Genomic DNA, 350 nt, shown 5'->3' on the forward strand with positions numbered 1-350 from the left:
ACCACAGCCGATGGGGTCCAGGCCCGGGCCTCTCAGGGCGTGACAGGCTGAAACCGTCACCTGTGCCGCCTTCCGGAGGCCACAGAGGGGGGAGCAGGCCTGGCTTTGCGTCTGGGCTCGAGCACTCACTGGCTGCGAGGCCTTCCACCAGGACTGCCACTGCGAGCCTCTTCTCCGTCAGGCACACAGGCCAGCGATCACCCTCCGGTGCCGGCTTCGCGGGGGTTAGGGAAACCGAGTGAAAGGGCTTTGAGACTTGGACGTGAGGTATCCTATTCATCAGCGACAGCAAACCCCGTTTGACAAAGACCATGAGGGCCACGCCATTAGAGTTGGGCTTGAACCTGCTG

This window comes from Myotis brandtii, unplaced genomic scaffold, assembly GCF_000412655.1.
Source record: "Myotis brandtii unplaced genomic scaffold, ASM41265v1 scaffold1003, whole genome shotgun sequence".
NCBI lineage: Eukaryota > Metazoa > Chordata > Mammalia > Chiroptera > Vespertilionidae > Myotis > Myotis brandtii.